The sequence below is a fragment of the Falco punctatus genome, assembly GCF_963210335.1.
Source record: "Falco punctatus genome assembly, chromosome: 7".
In the NCBI taxonomy this organism is placed as follows: Eukaryota; Metazoa; Chordata; class Aves; order Falconiformes; family Falconidae; genus Falco; species Falco punctatus.
This window is the reverse complement of record NC_137587.1, coordinates 64,100,873-64,126,355: the sequence shown is the minus strand read 5'-3', so window position 1 is coordinate 64,126,355 and position 25,483 is coordinate 64,100,873. Positions and strand designations below refer to the sequence as shown.

The 25,483-nt window shown below is 41.5% G+C and overlaps 1 protein-coding gene across 3 annotated transcripts in view; it reads right to left on the bottom strand.

Annotated features, from left to right (window-relative positions):
* LOC308067893 (uncharacterized protein) overlaps positions 1–25,483 on the bottom strand; it is an 85,265-nt gene that overhangs the window by 8,998 nt on the left and 50,784 nt on the right. For all 3 annotated transcript variants that reach the window (XR_013929779.1, XR_013929780.1, XM_080397502.1), the window contains one exon: positions 1–25,483. This exon is cut by the window's left edge and continues 8,998 nt beyond it; it is cut by the window's right edge and continues 31,883 nt beyond it. The gene's annotated coding sequence lies outside the window, so the exon portion shown is untranslated.

Genomic DNA, 25,483 nt, shown 5'->3' with positions numbered 1-25,483 from the left:
TATGGTACCTTCTCGCTTGCTCCTCCCAGAAAACATGCACAAAGGTACCACTGTGCATGTAAAATTCTCCTCCGATACAAGCTAATCCACAGAAAACATAAACAAGAAAGTGGAATGTCTTCCATTAACTTGCTGCACCAGCTGTTTCACCCCTCTGTGTCTGTTTCTTCTACCTCTGTCATATATTTAGCCTGAAAAAGCTGTATGGCAGGAAGTATTTTTTTATGCCTTTGCAAAGGGATAGGAAGAGTGGGGCAGCAGTCTAGATTAGAACTATTTAGTCCCTGCCATAATGCAAATGAATCCTATTAAAGGATGGAGGCCTTAAATAGCCTGTACTGAACCTTCTGAGAGTAATTTAGATAACTTTTTAAACAAGTCCATTCTACATTCTTTTATGAACAAAACAGAACTACTGTGCTAACCTCATCCCATAACTTCTAAGCCCCAGAAGCCCTACAAAAATGTATCGGCAATTAGTTTTGAATTAAATGGAAAGTGATGGAACAAATGCAAAAGTATTCACCTTTGTAACACGGCCACATTGCAGAGATATAAGAGCACAGCTGTTCTCGCCTAAAAAGGAGAATTCCAGAAAAAGAGAGGCTGGGAAAGAAGTCAACAATGGGCCCTGGAACTGAACATCATGCTCAGATTAATTTAGAAACCACTAAACATTTTGCCAAAAAAAGAAAAAAAAAGTAAAAGAGAAAAAAACCCATTTTTTTATTAGGCAATAATATGCGATATTTAAATCTAGCACTGGAAGCAGAAGTTCAAGCTTCCACTCTTGACACACCTTAGCTCAGCCTGGTTGTGCAAGCAGAAATGGAGCTGGTATATTATTTAGTGAAAAATGAAACTGATCCAAAAAAAATCAATGCTCCAGGGGTAGGTTTGGATTCCAAATTTACCTACTAGTGCAATATCTAAAAATAATAGGAATCCAGGAGGTTTGAGGGTAGAGAACAGGGTTTGCTAGAAAGGAAAGAATCCAGAACGAAAGGAAGGAATTCATCTGGTTCATATTAATTTGTATTAATTCCCATTTAATAGTATAACCACCTGTACTGAATGAATGTGAAATATTTTCAGCGATTGTCCCATGTAACTTAATACTGAAGGACAAACAGTTGGATATATTCAAAGAGAGATGAAAGTGGAAGGGTGAAGAGCAAACCCACCCCCGGTGAGCTCCATGGGCTCCGTTAGCCACGCACTGTGCTGCGATTCCAGACATGTGGGTGTCCTCTGCCAAGGATGCTCACCGCTCCCTTGGCTGTCGGTAGGTGAAGTCTGGTTCCACTGGGCTGAGGAGCCACTTGCCTTCGGTATTTAAATCTCAGTCAGTCCTGAGGCTGGCCAACTGTAAAAACAAACCAAGCAGTGGCATTTGATTTGGACACCCATAATAATTTGGCAATGTCAACCTTTTCAGAGGTCTCCCAGCTTATATGCTTTGCTGTTATTGTAAGAGGTGCTTTGGTTTGACTTGCTGAAAAATCCGCAGCTCTTTCACCCTTTTAGTTTGCTAAACCATGTGCTGACACCTGCGCTGTGTGTGTGGAAGTCAGTGGCTCCAGAAAAGACTCACACATCTGCTGTGGTGAGCCACCAGGTTTGGAAAGCTGCTACATGTCTTGAGGCTTGGGTGGCCTCATTTAACATGTTCCTGGTCTGGGAGTATTCTTCCAAAAAACATGTCTCGAAGTGCTGGGCAGGTCCTGCAAGGAACTGAGCAGTTTTCTACTTGCCATAAGTTTGGTGGATCCAAGTCCCCTGGCAGCTTCGTGGTACCTGGTGAAGAGCAGAACCAGTGCTCCGAGCTCTGTTGGTTGCAACCAGTGATGGAACTGGAAGGCCACAGGGCAGTCAAACCAGTGCTCCTGGAATCCTAACTGGCCTGAAAATAAACCCTGTTCGTGCTCTGGTCTGTCCTTGGGATTTCTCACATCTCAAGAGAATTACCTTTTGGGTTGCATTATTAGCGGGTTCCCAACAGATGGTGCTAATGAGACTATTAAATAGCCTAACCCAATATGCAAATGATGCTGCGAAAAGGGCTGCTGGGACCTGTCCTTTTCTTCTTTCTAGCTTGTTTTAAAAGGGAACTGTATTGAACATTATTACAAACGGCTTCCATGAGCTGCGAAATTTGTAAGGTTTTCGAGTCACAACCGAGGAAAGCAGAGGGAAACCTGTTGCTTATCTGAAATCTAATCGGGTTGGCAGTGGAGGGGTCTGGGTGCTGGGAATTAATTAATACAGGTAGACCAATCTTGAATCCTTGCTTCTGGTATTTAACAAAGCCCTGTCCAAAAGCCCTTTCAAAAGACTGCAAGAAAGTCGTCTTTGTGTGGCTAATTGAATGTTACTCAGTTACCTCCTTTTACACACTGCAGTTTTATGTAACACACCAAATACAACGTTTAAGTAAGGTTAGTGTTATGTTATACAGTCTAACAAATAAAAGGATGTTTAAAGTTAAGGCTGACATTCCATCCTTAACTTTCTGTACTTTTCTGTTACATCACACCTCAAACATAACATTGATTTAGGGCCCCTGCCCTGGCTCTATCAAGACATGGGGAGATTAATTACATTAAATACATTATTCCAACCTTTGCGTTAACTGCTCATTCCTTTGTTGGTTTAATAATTTCAACCTTTAGGTAATGTCAGCTGTCAGCACACTCGGTTAGCCTTCCTCCCACCCCTCAGCCCACCCCCACCCCCCTAACTCTACCCTTCTTTAAACAGGAACATCCTCAAACATTAAAATTGAGATATTTCCATATACACAAGATCATACTTTGCATTTTCTTTTCTAAACTGGCCATTATAGATCAGCCTTTCCAAAGTAGACATGTGCACATAAACATCATGCTCTACAAACGTGCAAACTGAACTTCAGAATATAATTCTTGAATTAGTTTGTTCATATTATGTTTCTTGAATAATGTGTCAGGTACCTGTAGCTGTATACACACAACCATTCATTTATGCTTATGTGGGAATGCACAGTCTTGTTCTTTCAGAGCTAGATAGCATTATTGGATAACATCACATTTGAGTTATTATTATCGTTATTGATGTAAGCACATTTATTTTCAAATTCAGAAACCTCTGTTATAGCACTTACAGCCAGTGTACAATATAGAGCTAAAACATGTTCTACTTTTCACTAGAGAGAGTGAGAAAGGGAAAAAAAAAAGAAGGTTTTATTTGCTTGGCACCACAAATAGCCCAGAATATCTCCTATTGCATTTGTTTGTCTGGATGAATTTTTAAAGATTGAAAAAATTAGTTTAGAGCAGAAATAAGGCCACCACTTCTCTGTAAAATTCCTAATAGTATAAGTAGAGCTCTACCAGTAAGATCATGTGCCCAGTATCTTGTCTCTGATAGTGATAGCTGGAAACACTATAAAAATGGGGCAAGTGCACACGTGAAAATAGGTTAGCATGTCACTAGTTTCTTTTAGGCTTTTCTTAAGGCTATTCTTTTCCTGAGATGGATCATCAGCCTATCCTGTGCAGCTGTTTTACTATTAGTTACTAATGGCTATAGGCTTGGGTGGGGAGCAGGGCACTGCTGGGGCTTGGAGTAGGTAGAAACTGTGGAGTGAGACAAAGCAAAAAGAATCCTTTCCCTTTATCAGCATCTCACAGGTGTCTGGTCAGATTTGTGATGGTGGCATCTTCCTGAGGGTAAACTCAGGCTTCTCCCGGATGACATTCGTATTTCATAAAATAAAGCAGAGTTAAGTGGTTTTGTTTTTTCTTGGAAGAGATGTGGCTGCTTTTGACACAGAATCAGCTTCACCTATGAAGAAAAGAAGTCCTGTGGTCTTTAATGTAGAAAATCTAATTTGGGAGGTTAGACATTGGATCAAGAAACTATGACAGGAGCTTCACTGAGGCTCTTCTAAGACCTGAAAGTGCTTAAGTAAGGTAGGATTAGTCCATAAGCTGGAGACTCATCTCCAATATTGGCCTCCTCCGTGGCTGTGAACAACTCATATGCTAGTCTGTGAAAGGGAGAAACTGTGCTTATTGGTCTATAAGGGCAAGTGGTGACATAATGAAAATTATAGATCTTGCCCTGAAACTTGTAGAGTTGCTGACAGTGGGGGACATGTCCTCCTGGTGAGGAAACCAGAGCTGTGCTTTTTGCAAATTTTTCAGCAGTTGACTCCTCATACTTACAGAATGAATTGCTGTATTTCTTTGACAGTCAACAATTTTTAGATATATTACCCTCAGCTGATATATACTGATATATTTTAGATATATTACACTCTTTTCTCCCTAAAACCACCAGGATGACTTCAATGACACAGGAGCCAAACATAATTTCTTATAGCAGTCTGGTGTGGATAACTGTGAAACATGCAACAAGAGGAGTTTCACCTACATACATGACCTCTTCTTTTGGCCCTTCTTTGGAGGTCTCAGTTTTTGAAGAGGAATTACTATCATCAGAATCGCTTCCTGGTTGAGCCATTTCATCTCAACACAAGCTGAAGGCCAGACATTTTCAGCCCTCATTTTAGATCCTGATCCTGTGCTAGGAAAATCCAGTTAAGCTCATAAAGTAGCATGACTCTTATGAATGTTTCTTGATACATAAAATAACAAGGAAGATTCATAAATTACTTTGCACGTGAGAAATCTCATTGGGACTTGACACTGTGTGGGATAAAAGGTGTCCAATATGTTCGGATTGCATCAGTCTGCTTACCACAGGCCAGCGTTCCACTGCAAGCGTATTGTGCTGCCATATACTGCAATGCTGAAAGAAGGATGAAAATAAGCGACAGAATAACAGGACACATGATTTCCACTGCTGGCAAGGTGACGTCTGCCATCCTGGCTGACACACCAGTGATTAAACTCTAGACTTCCAGAGCTGCTGCTGTTGCAGCTTGAACTGGAGTCAAACCTACATAGCTGAGCTGTAACCGTCATGGTCTTAATGTATTGGACATGCCTTGTGACCCCTAATGCACAGACATGCACACAGGGCTGGGATTGTCCCCAGATGCCTGTTAGGACTTTCCAGCCCTGGATTATGAATGCTGAAAGATAGCCATTAAGTCCAAAGGATGCAAAATAAATTTCAAATTAACACATAGTTTGACTATTGGTTTAAACGTCAGAACTCTGTTTTCCCAAAAGCAGCAATCTGAGAAAATGTCATATGCAAAACAGGACAAGAGTTTCACATTTCCAGTTTTTCTAGGTGGACAACAGAGCTATCCTTCTTTCCAGTAGGAAGCATATGTTCTAATACACTTTCTTACATATTTTGACATTTGCATTGGCTATGGGTTGGGTCAAAGTGAGATTATATAAAAATGAGTATTACTTGCAGAGCAAAGTTACCTTTTCTAAATCAGCACAGCTTCCAGTCATTCTGGGGAGAAAAATTTGCTTTGCAGAAGCCTGCACCAAATCTATCTATGCTGGACGTGTCCTACAGATAAAGTCCAGACTCACTGGTAGTATTAACTGGCCCATTTTCCCTGTAACAAAGAAGCTGGCGTCACCAATTTGGTCAGCTTTTGTTTGGTTCTGTGCCACACCAGCCCTTTTCTACCTTGGATGCAAGACAACAGAACTCCACAGAAGGAACAAGGTAATCATCTCTCTACTAAGAAATAAAACGCAGAGGTGAAAATGGAAGCCAGGTTTCTGGAATCCAGTACAGGCCTTAGCTGTGACTCCCAAACCTGGGCCCATCAGGCTGGGAAAAGGAACCAAACTCTTGATGAGGATCTAAACTTGGGACCAAACCTCATTCCAGCTGTGTGCATCCTGCCTGTCCAGTGCCCGCTACATGGGGAACAGGCAGTGGGGAAGGAATTGCTTCCCTTTCTCCTGCAGTTCAATGTGCCTGCTTAAAGTGTAATGGTCTGAAAGAAGAAAGCAAAAAATCTTTCCTAATGTAAGGACGGAAAAAACAGAGGAAAAGCTGGGAAAAGCCAGCTCTGGCAGAGCTGAGCTGTAAATGGGAGAGGAGTTGCAGTGGCTGCTGGCAGGGAGAGGAGGGGGCGTGGGGAGGGGAAGGGATCAGGACTACAACTTTGAGTTCCTCCAGGGATTTCCTCTGTGGATTGCACAGTCATTTGTAAAAATCGACTGTGACTGTTACACTCGCACTTACTTCTTGTTGCTTTATTCCACATGCTGCCCGACATGTTTTTCCACTGATACGCAGATTTTGAGCTGTTTTGTTTGGACTTGCCAGTGGAGGGGCTTCAGTTGACACAAAGGGCTTATCAATAACATTGAACCCTTTTTGACAGCTGTTTTTGCTTCCCGACTCTCCTGTTAGGGAGGAAAAGGGGTGGCTGCAGGGAAAGGAAGCTTGAATAGCAGCCAGTACCTTCCACGGGTAGCACACTTCAGGCAAATCTGGAATTACCTCCCTCCCCACTTCAATTCCCCAACAGCGCTGAGGCCCCCTCCACTCGGCACCAACAGAATAAGCCTTCAGTTGATTGCTTTGGTAAATCCATCATTTTTGCATCCTAATAATTAGCCCAGCAGCTGTTGCAAAGCTGGAAACATGAATGTTTCCTTCTTATTGAAGGGATCACTTCTCTAAATGAGTGATGTCCATTTTAACTCTCCCCTGATATGCATAAATACACACGCAGCCAGTGTGACTTTAGGCATGAAAAATCAGTAATGGGTATATGATTCTCAAATCTAGTAGAACTGATAAAAATCAAGGTTGCTGTCAGCTGTGTAAATTGAGAGCTCCAAGTGAATTTGGTGGTTGGTCTGGGAAAAGGGGGTTTTTGTGCTGGTGAGTTGCTCCCTCTCGTGGAAATGCATGCCGGAGCCGTCCGGCACTGTACAGCGCTGCCGCTTCTTGGATGACTTTGCTTGAGGCACAGTGTGAAACCTAGAGCCATGCACACACATACTCACAAGCCTGACCCTGTGTGCATGGAAAACATCCCTGCTCTCTGGGTTTTACGCCAGGAAACTTGGCTTGCTGAGAAGAAATCTTTAGCAGTGAAAAGAGTCTGCCCTCCCAGAGCCTCATCATTATTGCCTTATGTAGCCTCATTAGTTTGGTTATTTCGAAATCCTTGTACAGCACTGATCCGGGGGTCTTGAAAAGGCAGAGACGTCTGAAGCTAAGAAGCAGGACCAGCTCCTTTCCCCCTCACACACACTTTTGTTTTGTTGACTGTATCCTTTGGCTTTTTCCAGTACAAAATATAACCTGCTTTAGGGATTATTGTTGAATTATTACTGTGCTATTAACTGGATAGCTAGACTACTAACCAAACAGCTTTCTCCTTCCCTTTTTCTGTATAAAGCTTCCCCCTGTTTCTGTAGCTCAGATAATCCAAACCCTTATCCATTCTCCCAGCTGCAAGAATAAGCCAACTTCCCTGTCATCCCATGGGTATGATTCCCCTCCACCCACCCCCACCCCCCAGGATAATCACATGTTCTGGACTAGTATTTTTTTATTGCTTTTATCGAGAGATTTTATTACAAAGGAAAATATGTCCTGAATTTCTTAGGCTGGAAGGATATAGACTTGGCAGTTAGGAACCACCATAGCAATTTTTAGCGCACTGGTGTGGTTTACATGGATTAATCTGCAGTAACTCTTTGGAACGCTCTTCAACCGCTCAAAAGCTGCCTCAGTCCAAACAGTTTATAAGCTAAATAACAAAAGTCTTGTAAATATTTATTTAACGAGACATATTTTGAATAACTGACATGTATAGAGCCTTCCTAGAGAGTGTGTTATCACCATCAATTTTCATGGTCTGATATAATAACAACTACCAGTGTAAACCGTGGCAGGGAAGATATTGACAGTCCGAGGCCACTGTTAGCAGCAGTGTAATAACGGGGCAAAGAGACTGCACCGAGCTGCAAAAGCAGGATTCAAATGGAGTTTGCTTCCACTTGGCAAATCACTGGGAGAAAAAGTATGTGCGTTATCTCTTATTCGAGAGTGACTGTAAATATGCTGTAGTTACCATGCTATTGCAGTGTAATTATATGGAGGTTATTTCTTTTTAATAACTACTTACCAGGCAGAGAAAGAAATGCAGTTTACAAAGCTTCATTTTGTTCTTTGGTCTCCTAAATTGTGAACGGTGCTTTCTTGCTGCAGTGATGGGCACTGTCTTACCACCTGTATAGATTAAATTAATCTGTGGAAACAGCACGTTAATTACTTACCCATATTGCTTATATTTAACCCTATTGTTTCACATTTAATATGTGTATTTTTAGAAGCCAGATAAAGTTATTTATGCTGCAAATGGCTCTCAGTTACGAGTTCATGAACCCTCTGATTAATATGAATTAGAAATGGTAACATAGTAAATGTGTAGATGATCTTGAAAGAGAAACCCTGTTTGCTAGTCTTATAATTATTACACACAGTTTCAAGCCTTTCATTCAGCTCTTTTGCACCAAGAAATGGCATCTCATCCACCGGTATCAAAACCAGCTCAAATTCTGGGCATATTTCACAACCATTTTTCCCCCTCTATGTGTCTATAGTGATGATGGATGGCACGGACTGACTGTCCTTAGAAGTGAATGTATTTATTTGTCCACAGGATACGGATAGCACATGAAATTGCAGTGGTAGTGTAAACCTCCCCCACACATCACCCTCTGTCAGTGTGGCTCAGCTTTGACAAAAAGGGACACAGCGAGCCATGGGGAAATTGTGTTTAATTCCAAAGTCACGCGGAGAGTCAGTGGCAGGCTGACAATGAGGACTTCCAGCCCCTCATCGGCATTCCTCTGCCGTAAACACGGGGCACCGGCCCCAGCTCTAATGATACAGGGGGAGTTACACTCGGTGCAAGAGATGCTCTGCAAAAAGGCCTCCCTTGCATTCGGCTAAAATGCTGCTAGTGGGATGTGATTAATCTAACTTCAGACTCTAGAATAGCTACTATTAAACCCAGGGGATGGTTTTATTGAAAAAATAAATAGATCTGGCTTTAAGGGGTGGGGGTTGAAAACAAGAAACACATGTGGGATTTTTTAGGCCTGCTTTCTTAAAAAAGGACATTCTGTGCTGTTGCCACCATGGCATGAGGGAGTCAGGTTTGTAACCAGCCCTGAGCATCCCGCTTTGCTTTGGCCACTCGGGTCCTTCAACACAAGCTGACAACTGACTGTGCATTTCGATCAGGCGCGGTCCCTGTTCAGTAGCTGGGTGGTTTGAATGCCCCTCCTGCCACCTCAGATCAAAAAGGTTTGGGCATGAGCACCTCTCACGTGCTAGTGAGCCCCATGAATTCTGTGGATGTTGTAGGGTGGCTACTGGAATAGAAGCGGTTACGGTTCTGCCAAGTTACCTAAGATGAGAAACTTATGAGGAAAGTGTTTGCTGGGATCACCCTTGAGGTAACCTCTTGCAACATAGTAGTGACACGGCATACTGTGATTTGCTGCTTTCTGGTATCGTAGTCCTGGATGTAAAAAAAGTTATTATTTTGACACTAAAACCCTTGCATTTTTTACTGATGCATGTAAATGCTATATTGATCAAGCTGGCAACAGATGTGTATACTAAGATTTGATTTATTAGATAGAGCTTTTCCCAGCAAGATACAGGTATTAGGTAAGTCAGCTTATTTCTCTTAAAACTGTCATCAATGTGACAATACAATTTCTCTGGTTCTGGTGTGATCAATACAATTGTTTCTGATTCCAATGTTGTCATAAATCCCCTATGAACACACTCTGTGCCTTTGAATAAACTTTGTTGGTGTCGTACTTCCCAGGGCAGCTGAGATGCCTTTGATTGCCTTCATTACTGGAAGCTCATACCTTTATATATTTCTAGTGGCATCCTTGCTTACTTGAGTATGAGAAGCTGCCAATATGTATTTTTTTTTAATTTCTTCTGTAGAGGTGTGATTTCTTCAGTCAGATTCATGCTATACCCTATCATAAATAAATAAAATAATATCACACATATGATTATATTGCCGTGCATGCAGTGGAGAAGTAATGCATTTTTTTTTTTTTGTACATTGTTTGTGATGAGGATGTTCAATGCATAGGCTGGAGAGTAGGATTCCTATAATTGCTCCACAACTGACTGACTGACCAGTGCTGTGACCCTGGGCAAATCCCTCAGTCTTTCTTGCTATGGCCTTCTTCTTCTGTAAATTTTATCTCCTTCAGAGAAGCTTTGTCAAGGTAATTTATGTTTTAAAACATGCTGAAATCCTTGGCTAGAATGTACTGCTACAGCACATACACACAATAAAGGACAGACTCACTGGTTTGTCATTTCGTACTTGGTAAGTTCCTCGTGCTGCCTTGTGAGGCCACGCTACCTGGGTGCATCTCTGCAGAAATCTCTGAATGCTGGTTAATAATTTTATTACTGTTTATTATAATAAAAATATTATTTTTAATTTAAGAAATATTTTTATGTTAGGAGTCCTATTTATTGCCCAGATTCAGAGCATTGCAGAATATGCCAGATGTGTCCTCTGATTTCTGTAAAATGACAAGATATGAGGTTAAGTAAATTTGGGGAGGTACAGGTCAAATTTTAAGCTCCAGAATTCACCTCTGCACACAGACAATCTTCAAAAGAACTTCACCATCATGGCCTTAGATGAGTCCTTTAGAGCTTTTGAACTCTGTTGTCACTCGATCAAATCCTGGGTCTTTTTAAGAAAGGCAGAGAGACAGTCTCAGCCTTTGGGGATGTTCAAGGACATCCTGGTGGCATAAAACTCCTAGTGTCTTTGGGTGCGGTAGGGTTTGCTTGGTGGACAGTTAGGTAGGTGAACCCTGTGAAGTTTGGTGTTGGATACTGTGTTTTGTGTGGTTGGAAAGCATGCCACGTACAGATATAGATGGCCCAATGAGTGAGGAACAGGAAGGTGCTCACTAAGTGTTTGGCCTCTGGATTATAATACCTCTCTTCTCCTTCCCACTACATCCACACTTTTACTCTGTGACTCTTGTGGAGATCATGAATAGCGAGGCAATGTGGGGATTCACTTTGAAATGAGGCACTTGTACAAGCCATAGAAAGGCAGTGCTGGAAACAATGTAAGTGCTTGGAGGTCATATGTCTTTACCAGAAATTCTCCATTAGATGAAGGCGTTCCTGGAGTATCCTGAAATTAATCAAGAATACACAGCATGAGCAGGGATGAGTTCTCCTACTGGGATGGCCATAAGTCAACCTCATGAAGAAGGACAGATCTGGTGGGAAAAGGCTTGTGTGTCCTCCTTCAGCCATGTGAGCTGGTATAGATCTACCTACTCTCAGAGCGGGCAAGGCATCCTCTTTCTGCTCAAGGATAACAAGCAATCTTCCACCTTTCCACAGGAAGAGCAATTGAGAAACCTGCCTGAAACAATAACAAATCACAAATGAGATTATAATTTGAAAAGGGACGGAAAAGAAACGAAAGTGCAGACTTGAAGCATCGCAGGAATCTAAACAGAGGCCGCCTCACCATCCAGACTCATTCCATTTTAGTGCGCTATTTCCCAAGTTGTTGCGTGAATGATCCCAGTGTCTTTGCCTTTACAACCTTGCCTGATAGGCCATTCCACACATTTATTATCCTCGATGTGAAAAAGTGCTTCCTAACGTCTGTTCTAAATCTGTTTTAATTTCCATTTATGCTCCATTGTCCTATAATCTGTTTGGAGCTGAAAATAGAACCAAGGTATGATCTTCTTACAACCCCTGGCAATAAATTTTATTAGTATTTTTTTCCAAATTTCACAACCTTGCAGTAAATAAGAAAGCTTTATGGGGAAAAATAACCTCTCTCCTCCTCCACTCTCCTCCCCATCCACAAACCCCCTGACCTTTATAAACTTTGACCAATATCATTGTTTTCCTTCACTGCCCCCCCTTTTGACTTAATATTGCATTGGTTACAGGAGCAAACCAATTATATGAGTATTAAAAATGGAAGCAGTTTGTGTGCTGGCAATGTATATCTTTTACCAATGGCTGATGGAAAAAAAAAAAATCTCCCAGCTGCTCTGTAAAGCTCTCTCTATGCAGCTTGAAACATCTGGTTTGTTTTGTGTGCAGTCTTTTACACAGGGCATTTGCAATTCTTTATTCAAATTGGATTTTTAGTTCACTTTCCGGTAGAAAGGTTGATATGTTTGTCATTAATAAGCATGGTAAAAGTAATATGTATGTAATCAGAGTTCAATCATCAGAACCAGGGTGGCAGGGTCCCCTAAAAGACATTTTCATTCACTTCAATCTGCAATCAGAGGATGAAGTTTCCTCAATGAGTTAATGCAGTTTAGTCCTGGTGGACTATAACATTGCTCCAGCAAGGCATATTTATTTGCATGATTGGCAATTAGAATTTATTGATTTCAAAAAAGGAAATCCTTCCCTGGGTACTAGTGTTTCACTCCCTTGGCTGATGCTGGACAGGAAAAGCTGTCAAGATGTGGATACCACATCTGGGTTGGAGGAGGAGTACATAATTATTTCTATTTCTCAACAGTAATTTCTTAGGATCAAGGGCACTGATGGACTCTGGAGAGAGTTCACGCCAATATTCCTTGGCAGGAAATGAGATGGTTGATGACTATAATAACGAGACCTTTTTGATAATCTCAATGGAGGATGCAATGTAGGCTCACACCCAAACTAGTCTCTACTAGATACGGGCACTCAATCAGGCTGGTCTTACTCAGGTTTAGGCTTCAGCTGGAATGTGATATGAAATCAGAAATCAGCCTGAAAGTGGATCCTAGAGTAGTCCTTAGGATGCAGTTTCATTACTACAGACAGTTTTGAAGAGATTCTGTCATCTTCGCCTGCATCCAAAACCACAGTCAGAAAAATGAGTCCCCTCAAAGAATGGCAAGGACTAGATAAGCCCCTTCCACAAGAGCTCCAAAGATGGGCAGCTTAGAAGTTATAGAATTAGTTAGAAAAAAATACAGTGGCAATAAATAAAGGGTAAAAATGAAAAGACTGAAGGTGTGAGAAGGGACATCTTTTTAAATCTTCATTTCCCCTTTCCCCCCCTTTTACTTTGGATCCAGTACATTACAGATAATAGCCGCTTTGTATTGCTGTTAAGGAGAATAGACACCAGCCCTTCTCTCGTACTTACCAGGCAAATGACAGTATATAGCCCACAAAGAGTTGAAATATTCTTCATTCTCCACCCTCAACTTGACCAAGAGCCTGAAAGGACCTACAGCTCTGCCCTTTTTACCCATGTCCCCCATTTTCTCTCGTCTATTGTTGCTAAATATGCAGTTGGAATTAATAGCACTGCTTCACCTGCCACATGTCAAACTTAATTTTACTTTAAATCAGTCTTAATTATTCTAGTGAAGTTTATAGTTTTAATGGAAAGACATTGCTTGCTTAAACTATAGCATTTATTACATGGGGCCAAGAGAGATTTAAAGTCACGCTGTCTTTCCAAAGTGGACAGCTTTAACTAGATGATATCACATCTCACGCCTTCTAAGAAGGTGAACTTTCTGAACCCAGCTACTCAAGACAAACCCAATGACCAAAAACAGAGGAAAAAAATACCCACCCATCCACTCCAGGTTATACCTAGAGACAAAGTCCAATGCCTAGCGTTGAGTTCTCCATTTGCACCAGGGTACTCGAGCACCAATGTGTTACGGACTAATCCTTGCCGTGAACCATTTTCGGGGAATGAAGAGAGAAGGGTAATTCCAGGAACGTGGCTCCTGTTTGATAGGCTGACAAATCAGGTCAACGGCTAATACTGATCAGTATGAAATGCTTCAGCGCTGAGGAAGATTTAAGGGTGCTCACTGCACTGTAGCTGCCTCCATCTCCCATTGGTGCCACACATTTACTTGCAGGTGAAACATAAAACTAAGAGCGATTAAAGAGCCCACTCTTTTTCCAGGAAGGAGGATGTTAGGTCTGCATTAGATCCTGGCACTAATCCAGAGCCTGTAATCACACCTTGCCAACTGTACCGAAAATTTCCCCTATGAGTTCCTTTGGCAACACCCCATTTTACAGAGCTAAGTCTGTGCAGACTGACAGCAGCCTTTCAGTCCAGCTGCATTTCAGTCATAGGAAAATAACCCCCTGGGCACAATTTATTAAGCACTCTGGGACATCTCTGGCAGTTTTGTTTAGTGGTTAGAACATAAGAAAGAGCAACAGGATTCAATATCTGGTTATTTGATGATTACAAGCAAGCTATTTAATTTTTTTTCTGTGCTCTGGTTTACCTGCATGTGAAATAAGTAAAACAATATTGTTAAAAATACATATAGTCCATAGCTATCATTTATTATTTGCATAAATTGTGCCTAAATTCACTCCAACTCCCTACAAGCCAGCTACCCAAAAGATAAGTGTCAGCTGATGGTTTATACATGCATTGTTTCTTCTTTTTTCTTTCTTTCTTTCTTTCTTCTGTGGGCTTCCACCCAGAAAACAGATGGTCTCTCCTCACTGACATTTTCTTACAGTTTTTAAATGATGCTGCAGTAGGGGAGAACTGAAATGTTCAATCTAGAGCTGTTCAGTCTCAATCTAGGTTCATAATTAACAGTAGCGAAGTGAAGTTTAATAAGGGCAGCCCACCAACTTTCCTTTCTTTTTCCTGGCACATTCACAGCAAGGCCATAATGAATGTGAGCTCATGGTGTTTCCCCTGACTGTGACTCCCTGGAATATTTAGTATTTACCTTTTGTGATAATTAAAGGAAGGGAACTGAAGCCTAAAGGAAGAAGGAGTGACATCTAATATTCCTTAATATTCTCCTGTTTCTTTAAGCGATGGCTTTTGCCAATGGAGGGCCTCCCTCTCTTATCATCAGCCGGGTCCTGACCCCAGGGCCAGGGATCCTGGTGGTAACTTGACCCTGGGACCAGGTGTGTGCCTGCAGGTCACAGGGCTGACAAAAAAATATCTGCCCTTGCAGTGCAAACAAGCCATTCCTAAGCACGTTATTGCCTTTAACCCTTTCAAGCCCTATTCAGACACAAGCACTGGAGTGACTACCTCCATGCACACCTGCCCTGTGCTATGAGACATGCTTGTGCGCATGCACACGCAGCCAGCGTGCAGGAATACCCATGCATGATCTTAGGTGTGAGCATATACAAACGAGACCTTCCATTTGGGCAAGCAAGTTTGTTGTATCTGGTTAAAAATGGGGCTGAGAGAGTTTGTGACCCACAGAGCTGTCTTCTTCCTTCCTCTGCTTTCACAAAGCTGTTGCTAAATCAGGGATTTTACAGAGACTGACTGCGGGGTGGGTGAGCTGCTCCAGCTTTTTGCAGCAGGTCAGGCTCTGGAGAATTTTAAGCACTGCCTCAGATGTGCCTCAAGAGGAAACTCAGCGCTAATGCCTTCACCCAGCCCAGTGGACTGCAAGTGCTGGACTATTAGACACATAGTGCAAGTGGCCCTAAGGAAATTCCCAGATGTCCCTTGCAAAAAGGCAAGGTGGTTGCGAGCCTGGGCTAAAACGCATGTGTGCACACAGTTAAGCTATAGTCTAAGCATGTGGCTGCCCTAAATTCCCCATGATTTGGAGTACGGTTTACTCAGGTACTCCTTTTTCCAGCCAAAAAAAAAGCACAATATATGCAATATATTCTTTTTATTTGCCTGCTGCTTTTTCTTTCTCTTTTTTCCCCAGCCTTCAGCATGTCCCCAGGTCATACCTGCAAGCCTTTGTCCTCCGCTGAAATGTCTGGAGACTTTTATGGGGGGTTCCTGTCATCACATGCATCCCGGTGCATGGGCTTTTAGGCAGACTCCTCAAACTATGAATTAAAAAGCACAGGAACTGACAGCCCTGTGAACTACCTGTGAAAAATCATACCTGGGTTTATGAAGCTATTATGTCTTCAAGGACATTCGGCAGCAATTCTTGAGGAGACTGTTACAGGGGGAAAAAAGGGCTTTTTCAACATCAGTACCTACTCTGTAGTCCTGGTACAAAATGAATACCACTAAGTAATAAGTAGTCCGCATTGTTGTGAGCACAGTGATTCAAAATCTATTAAATAGGAGAATTTCCAGTGATATCAGTGGTCTGTGGTTGGGGTCTTCAGATAGAAAATCTCACCGGTATCCCATTTGCATTGTAACAGTCTCATAACAATTTGTGCAGTAAAATCATTACCAAAAGCCATTAATAATATGAATACATGAGCACTTCAGCTCTTTCCAAAGGGGCTAAGCTCCCCCCTTTCTCTTCTAGAGTCATGCACAGTTAAAGAAATCAAAGCTTTCCCTTTCCATTTACTGATCATAGAAGTAAAAAAAAATGTAGCCAGCACTGAATGTTTTCTCTCTTCCTTCCCCCTTTCTGTTTTTGCTTGCTGCTGAAAAATAAAAATAAAAAATAGCCAAATCCATTTTAATGACACTTTATATAAACCATTTTTCCAGACTGAGATTATGGACATCACTATGTTCCACCCCATCACAAACTTTTATGGCTGATTTATAAAGTCCCAGAGAAGGAGATGTATAAAATTCATGCAGACAACGGATACCAGAAAACGTATTTGGGAGCTTAGACAGGGGTTCCTTGGAGACAGCTAATACGTAATTGAGCACTTACCCTCCAGTGCAGACATATCAAAAGAAAGCAGATACCTGGTGGCTCAGGTAAAGCCCATTCCAAAAATTCATTTTGAACAGATTGAATTTGGTGCTGTAAATTTATAGCACATTCTCTCACCAGCACAACCAACAAAATAAACTTAACCAGAAAGATGCTCATGAGTCATGGAGACACAAGACATAAAGCCAGCTTTATGTTCCAGCTGCCTTGCGAGATCTTCCCTCAAATTAAAATTATCATCCATACAACACGTTTAGAGTATAAAAAGCTAAATGTACCTTCATGACATGTACCCTTCTGCTCAGACCAGACCAACAGGTTGCACCTTCCAGCTGTAGATCTTAGCAAATGGATGAAGAAATCTGCAAAAATTCATGGAAGTGTTAAAATCAGCACTCTTCATGCCAGTGCATCCTACATTGTATGATTTCATTTGGTACAAGACCCTCATGGATTGGAAACACTGTGTTATTCTTTTCATCACATTTATCTTGTAAAGTGAATTTATTAATTCTCTCTATACCAGGAAAATTCTCTATTTTTCACATGCCTTTTTTTACCACTATTGATTTCTTTTAGGAGTGTTAAGGATTATACATTGGAAACACTGGAAGACCAAAAGCTTTCATCTGCTAGTCAGAACATCAGATAAACTGAGTCTCCAAGTTTGGAGGGAAGATGATTGACTGGGAAATGATTTCATAATAACTTCTCCATGTGGAATTCTCCTTTAAAATGTATCATGTTCTGTGCATGCCTACAGGTGTGTGAGTATATAAAAGTAATAGCTCTGGCCGAAAATTCCTCTGCTTTGGCAGTTTTCAATCTTTCTGGGTTTGTTTCCCAATAGAAAGCAATTCTTTTCACTGAAAACACTGACAACAATGAATTTGTTTACATGTCAATGAGGGAAAAGTTCTTTATTTGTTTTCACTGTTCACCTGCATTACTCATTTATTACCATGGTTATTAACTTTACCATTTGACATAGCACCAGGCAGTTAGCCTGTAACAGCATACCAACACAGGCGGTTTCTCTGCCATAAACCTTGTCAGCAGAAGTCATTGAGTACTTGCTCCTGGCAACATGTGCTCCGATGGCTGTGTTTGTATCAACACGGTGATGCCCCAGTCCTGTTTTGTCAATGCAAATGAAGGAAAATTATCCTCACAGCTCTTGTTAATATTGAGCTTGCAGAGAGAGAGAGGAGAACTTCTGTCTTAGGCTAAGGTTCACCTGTGTGGCTTTGGGTTGGGGAGCAGAAGGCATGCATGGTGCTGCCCATCTAGGGGTGCTCGATCAGTGGGAGAAGGTTCAGTGGCTCCAGTGGTCCTTGGTCAAGCTCTGCTTGACCTTCTCTTGGGCAGATGATACATACAGAGCAGCACTTATGTGTATACCGAGGATGGGAGATGACTGCTAATAATATAGCAGGCTAAAGAGTGAGAAGCTCCTTGGCAGGGATGTACTCCTAGCTCTTCTGGAGGTACTGAAGTTGGACTGTGAAATTTGGCGAACTGACGAGTGTATTTTTTGTGCATTGTCACGCATGGTGTTTCCAATCAGCCTCTGAGCGCCGAGAACCTCTGAGAGCAGCCAACCCCTCCGCCCTCCTGCTCAGCTCAGTAACTGCAGGCTCCCTCTTGGCAGGCATCTTCCGCACCCAAAAAACAACAAAAAAAATTAAGTAAAAATAAAACCGCTCTATAAGTGTGTGCATGTCTCCCTCTACCCCTCCCTTTTATGAGAAAACAGAGTGGGGGAAAATGTTGCAGGTGGAGTAAGAAGAAAAGCAAAGAAAAATCTGCTCAGACAGAGAGACAAAACAAGCAACTGCTTAAGGGATTTGGCAGCAAATGAAACTGCCCCCTTCCCCCTCCCTGCTTGGAGCCTGGTTCAGCATGTACTGGTGGTGGATCACAGTACCAGCCACACTGAGATACAGGCAGACACTTCTGTCTCACCAGCTGCTCTGACAATCCATTTTCATAAAGTAACGGGAGGGGAAGCAAATCTGCAAGATGGAGCTCCCGGTCACCGTGTGAAAGCTTCTCCCCACACCGCCCCGTGCTTCAGGTGTCGGGGCTGTCAAAGAAGTTTGACAAGAGCAAAGAGTGGTTTTCCCTAAAACATACTGCAGCTACAGCCAGGATGGCTTTGATGGGTACCCGCATCCAGGCTTGTAAGTTAAATGTGATGTGATTTTGGAGATTCCTACAGAAAGCCTAAAGTGCTGCTCTGTAATTGATGACTGAAATAGGTGTTCTTCCCACTGGGCAGTTAATGAGACAACCTCTCTGCTTTTGCTTAGGAAAACACCGTCTTGAGAAAATGAGCTCTGGCTACTCTAGACATTAATAATGTGTTGTAATTTTTTTCCCCAAGGGTGAGGGTGTTAACCCTTGTAGCTGGCCCAGGTTAAGGAAAAATCTGGATAGTTAAGTTCTGTCAACTTGTCTGCCTACATATATAATAAACTATTGCATGATACAATGTATTTTTATGCAGTTGCAGTGATTCATCCAGCAAAGATATATTTCAATGGCGGGGAATAAAAGTGATTCTTTACATTTCGTTTGTACAAGCACCAAAGCTTGTGAAGCACTTTGGAGTCCATCTGGCTGAAATGTGCTATATATAAATGTAAGATTGTTATCACCAAAAACACATTCAGTATGGTGTTTCTCTCACATATTTTTTGTTAATTTCAGTGAACCAGTTCTTTTTAATGAATAATTTCCATTGGAAAGCTTTGTTTTCCCTGTAACATAAAGCTTTTTTGGTTTCAATCGCTTCTCTGGTTTTCATTAGCTTTGCAATGAATTAGCCAAGAGGGCTTTTCCTCTCAGTTAGGTTAGGGAAGTACACTGGCATGTGTCTGATTTTTGTGGGAAAGTGCCTTTTTTTCCCTTTATTATTTCAATTATCGGTTTTGCTTGTATTCCACTACAGATAGTTGCAATCCCAACAGCAACAACAAATTGTGCTCCTATATGTGCCACGTGTGTGCCTACATATCACATGCTCATCACCATGTGGTTCCCGTCTTTCTGAATACATTGCTTGCTTTGTATGTTGCAACTATATAAATGTCTTCGTGTTTGGAGCTCTTAGAAAGGAAGCAGTCATAAAGAGATTGCTTCTGAGCTTGTATTCATAGGTAATGACTTTATTTCTAAATCCGAAGTAATTTTTTGGGGCGGCAGCCCCCAATATGCCAGTCAAGTTTGCTACACCCCTGTCCAAGCAGATACCAAACCCTTTCCCTATACTGTCAGCTTCTTTTGGGGTCAGTTTACTTGTGTTTCACCGACAGAGATGGGGCATGTTTGGGTTAAATTTGTACCCTGTAACAGACCTGGGCTTTCTTTTCACTGACATGGTCCACAGTGCTGGAGAAGGCAGAAACGTATGAGCAGCATTACTCAGCACTCCTCGATACTCTATGGCCATACTGGTATATACAGGAAAGAGATCTGATGGCTCCAGGATGAGTTCCACACTGGTTCACCAAACCCAGCTGGAGAAAAACATACAAGACAGGTTCTATCCCACGGGCTTTTGCTTGCAGAATTGGAACACGTGCTAAGCATAAAATGCCTGTGCCATCGCAGGCCAGCAAAGCCAGGTAAACGGTTGCCTATCACTGTGTTTGCCAGAGAACTACACATTTAAACAACTCTTGACTTAAAGGGAAATCATTCAAATCAAAAGACATGGTAAAGAAATTAAAACAAATGTATATAAATAATATTACATAATGGGTTGCACCACATTTTACTTGCATATGAAGTGTTTTTATAAACCCCTTTATGACCTCCCCACTTGTGACTTCTGGGTCTTGTTATTATTAACTGAGCGGGGAATAGATTTTACTCTATCCCAGATGCAGCTCCTTATGAATTCCCTCTTTCATAAACTGATGTATGTGTGTACTTTTTCTCCTAGTAGTTTTTGTAGTAGGCAGAAATCACACGCAATATAAAGGAGTGACATCACTCCTCCAGGCATCTTCCTTTGCACATCATTATCTTCCAAAGATAGACACAGCCCTCCCAGACAGAGATGGCAATTTATCAGACTTGGGCAAAAATCATCTTGTGTGTGGAAAACGTTGCTGTTGTAGTGCTGGAGCTGGACCCTAGCTAGAATAAGGGCTGTGTTCCTGCTTCAAACACTCCAACAGCTCTTAAACGGCCAGTGTCATAAAACCCAACATGAATTATTGCCTTCCAGCCAGCTTAGTATTTTCATCTGCAAACTTTTATTACATTGTTCAGCACTGACGTGAAATACTGGAGAGATTACCCGGCTGCACAATGTACCCTCTTGTCCCCATCTGCACCAAAGCTGCCAGCTGATCATACACTGACGGAGAGCCCTAAGCATTTTGTGACTCCAAAAACGCAGGCGTGCCAAGGTGCACAGGTGGTGCCTCGGTAAGGCAGTGACAATGGACAGGTGCATCCAGTAGGCTGTCATAGACATGCATACCTGGACTTTCCTCTACACTTACATTTTCAAGGACCTTGAGGCAAAGTGCAGGCACTGGGACTACCACCATGATCTAACGGGTCTTTCTGTGTATCGTATGGAGATTTGCACCTGTATTTAATAACAGGAAAAGGAAATACAGAGCTCATTTTCTTATTTTCTAGCACTTGCAAGCCTGGCGATGCCTTCATAGAAGATCAGATTTCAAGACAAGGGCGTTGCTACAAAGCAAGACCTAGGAGTTACCTTGAAGACAGTTTTCTGTTGATGTAGGAAAAAGCAATAAAGAACGGAAGGAAAAATATCTATAGAAAGAATTACAACTGAACAATAAAAAAAGAAAGTTGACCTGCCCTGGTTCTCAAAATTTAATTTGACTTTTTAGCTCTTCTGAGCCCACTGACATGTCAATTTTCCTCCACCTCAGCCATCCAGTTCCAAGGCCTGATACTGTGCAATGTGTGGCACTCAGCTGAAACCCGAATGGAATCTGGACCTATGAATTGGAGTTAGATTTAGCCAAGCTAATGTACTGGATAATCTTCTGAGTCTATCCTGAAGCTGTTTTGTAGGGTCTGATCTAATTACTGTTCTAATATGAAGCTGTAACTGGTTATTTGACTAAATGAGATGTCTAAATCCCATCAGATGAAGGACTTGGTTTTCATTTTGATGTCAATATATTGAAGGGCTAAATCTCTGATGCAATCAGGAAGCATTCGCTTTGACATCAGTAGGAACAGGGGTTTGTTTTATTCAGGCAGTGAAAATGACAAGAGGGAGTGACATTTCAGCCAAAATTCATAACAAGTTTTTCAGACCTTCACCATGTTTCAAACGTATCTGATATTCACCCACAGTTTCTGGCTCCATTTTCAATGTTTCAATGAGAAGGGGTTTAATGGATGAAATCTATTTTGCCATGTGTTGTAGTCCCTTTGGGAAACTGTTTGTATATTTGAATGTTAGTAAATGGTGGAAAGTTCAGTATCTATGGGAAGGTCATTTGAAAGTCTCAGAAAACAATTTCATGTGCAAGAAACAAAAACATGATCCATTTCCCATTTCAGTGGACATCTTTTCACTACCACAATGACCTACGAGTTTGGGGTTTGTAAAGCTTATTCTCTGCCATACAAAGGCCATTTTCAGAGCAGTTTCAAGGCTACAGGAAGGGTTAACCTCTCGGCTGCCCTCCTACGCTGTGTTTTGATCAGTGCCTCAAGCTACAGGACAGATATCTCTTTGTTTTTCATCTTCAGTATCCGATTCCCAATTCACTTGTGTAGATGATGGGACTCTACAAAACTCCCTTTGTCTGAAGTAAGAGATGCAGCACTTACTCCACAACTGTCTTTTAATACTTGACTTTTTCTTCCTACTTCAGAAAGCACCTGCTTGAGTAGCTTGATGAGTAAAGAGCCTTTCAACCTCTCTGCCACCATTTTTAGATCTGGTCTGCTCCATAAGAGACTGAACACCACTGTGGCTGCTGCAAGTTGCATACGCGACAAGAAATTGATGGTGTCAATGCAATTGTTAGTGGATGAGTGGATGACACAACTATTGGAAAGTCTGAAACATAAGGCTGAGACCATGGAGCCTTATCCAAAGGCAACTGAAGGTGGGACATACATTCTTGTCACTATTGCATCCTGGAAGAAGACAAAGATAGAATATCTTATCCTTATGTTTTTTGGTTTGGTTTTTTTTGTTGTTGCTGTTGGTTGTTTTTTTTTAGTTTTCCCCTCCTTGTCGGAGGTAGTGCACAAGGGTAAAGATGGCATAGAAGAAGGCTGACCTGGCTGGAGGCAAGTTTGTATCAGCCTTGCAAAAGCTGGTGGTGAAAACACTGACTTAAAGCTATACGAGACTCATCAAAGATCAGTATGGAGTGTCAAACCAGTATGGATGGTGGGCATCCAAAGAGACAGAAATTTTCACTTATCTGAGACTACATTAAACCCTGGACACACCTGAGTTGTTGCTAATGTGTCTTCCTACGACTTGTATGCAGGAAAGATACAAACAGTGTCAATTCTAGACACTATGGTTAGGAGATTTGATAGAACAGAAACTGAGTATAGGGAATCATACTTTAATTTATAAGTTCATAAGTGAGAAGATCTTTGTTTTTCCTTTTTGTTCACAACATCTAAAGCCTTGAGGAATAAACACTTCTACAGTCAACTTGTTTATAACCTTACAGTAGATTTTGTTTATTCGTTACATGTGTAAATCTCATGGTTATAGCAAGAAATAAAAAGAAAGAAAGAAATCAGAGTTGATTACAGCCAGCGGTGATGTGACTAGGAAACAATAGATGTTTTGTGAGGAAAATCTCACAGCAGCCCGGAAACACACAGGAAAGAAAAGAAAATAAGAGAGAAAAAAAAAAAAGAAAGAAAGAAAAAGAAAATAGAAAAAAAATAAATACGAAGAAGAAGGGAAAAGACAGACAAGGAGTGAGAAGGAATGAGAGATTTCTCATGCAAACATATTAACTGCTTTGCCTGAACTCTGCGTTGCATAATAGAGGAAAGAAATTTCTCAGTGCAAAATGCTCTGTGGTCGTTTGGGTGTCTTTGTCGGGTGGATGTCCTTTAGCATAGAAAAAAAATGCATGAAGCAGTTCTTCCAGTAACCTCTGACTCTTTCTCACCATGTCTCTCTCTTGCTTTCACTCTTGTTCTGTTTTTATTTATTCCCTGAAAATACAATAGAGAATAAAAATGTGGTAGGACCTGCTGGCGGCAACTATGGCCTCCGGATCCAAGCTGACAAAAATGTCAAGAAACTGACAGTAAAATATGCGAATAAAATCCCTGTGAACGAGAACAAAACTCAGGCTCACACCACCACTCTATATTGTGGCTTTTGAGAGTATTTCTATCAGTAGCTATGACTTTCTCTTTAAAAAAATGCACACACATATACATTTATCATATGTATTGTCTTCTAAAACCTTTCAACAAAATCTCACAGGAGGGAAAAGGCTCACAGGAAGATAGGAAAGAAAGACATTTAGGGCAGGGAGATCAGGGAAGAGCTGACATTCGATGGAGAGACAGAGGACTGCATGCTGAACACCAGACATATGGATCCTGTATGAAGCTGCAAGACAGACAGACTTCTGCTGCTCCCTTCTGTGATCATAAGATGAGGGAAATGCAAAAGCAGTGTCTAGGAAAGATGGCTCCAAGGAGCACTCAACTATCCAATGAAGCCTGTGTTCTTTCTGCCATCTGATGGAGAATGGCTCTTCGCTTTTGAGTAGATGATCGTCTTTGGGTGGATCTTGGAGTAAAGATCGATTGAAGGTACTGGGATGACTCAGTCTAAAGAAGAGACTTAAGTATGGCCCAGATGTGGTCTTCCAATATATAAGAATAGTTGTAGGGAGATAAAGAATAAAAACGTTCTGTTTTCACTATGGTTAGAAAAAGAAATAACAGGCTCAAATTGCTGTATAGAAGAATTAAGTTGGAAGAAGTTTATTATCATCAAGATATTTTAAACACTAGAACAAATTGCTGTGCAGTTTCTAAGCTTTTCAGAAACATCTGAACAAACCCCTTTCTGAAGGACAGAGGCATAGTTAGTACTGGCTGGGAGAGGGTTACACATCCTATGAGTGTCTTTGCAGTCCTCCTTTCTATGCTCCTGCTGCAGAGAACTGGCTAACGAGGCAGAAGGATATTGTATATCTGATCATGGAGGAAAGCAAGGTCCTGCCATGACGAGCTGGAGAACTGGAAGAGCTGGTTTCCCTTCTTGGCTCTTCCCATGGCTTTTTGGATACTGTCTCACCTGCTCCATGCATGTACTGTGGGGACTGGTTCTTCTGCTTTAAGAAGGAGGGAGCTAAGGGTAGAAATATTCTCCTGTGCAGAGTACTAGCATGAAACCTATATGCCACTTATGTTGCATTTAGTCTTTAGCTGGAAATATTCTTCAGGAGAAAGTTTCACCCTGCTGTCTTGGAGATGTACAAATATTCACTGGGGGGGTGTCATAGAAAGGTCTATAAATAATCAAATATGAGCCCCCATATGAATTATGCATGGGATACTTAGAGAAAACGTGAGTGTCTTGCATTAGAAGAAATCAGATCAGTGCCACTGAAATCACATTGCTATTTCTATGAGGTATTAACTGAAAGCTGTAAGACCTCATTTTCAAAACAGGCTACAACAGGTGCTTGCAGGTCTGTTCAGATAAAAATCATGGCTTTATGGAGGCAAATATTAAGAAGTCTCTAAAATGTGTTAATTTATTATGAATAAAAAGTAGTTTGATGTTACTTTTTAAGAAAAACAGTCACAATACAACATTCATTAGCCCTTAAGTGAGGCAGGGGCTTGTCAGTCAATTA